The following is a 226-nucleotide window of genomic DNA, read 5'->3' on the forward strand; positions in this document are numbered from 1 at the left end:
GGTCTCTCATTGGGCCGCGCCGCAGTGACTTCAAAGCCGGGAGTCCCCAAGCACGGAGAGCTCATTGGGCTGAGGGACAGAGGCGGCCAATCAGAGCGAGCGGCGTGGCGCCTCCCAGGGGAGGACGCGAAGGAGGACTGCGGCGCCGCGAGCGGGCTGCGGGGTGCCCCGGCCGCCGGGCAGCGCTGAGGGGAGCGGGGCGGGGCGGGGCGGGGCGGGGCGGGCG

The sequence above is a fragment of the Anser brachyrhynchus genome, assembly GCF_964034855.1.
Source record: "Anser brachyrhynchus genome assembly, chromosome: 17".
Taxonomy (NCBI): domain Eukaryota; kingdom Metazoa; phylum Chordata; class Aves; order Anseriformes; family Anatidae; genus Anser; species Anser brachyrhynchus.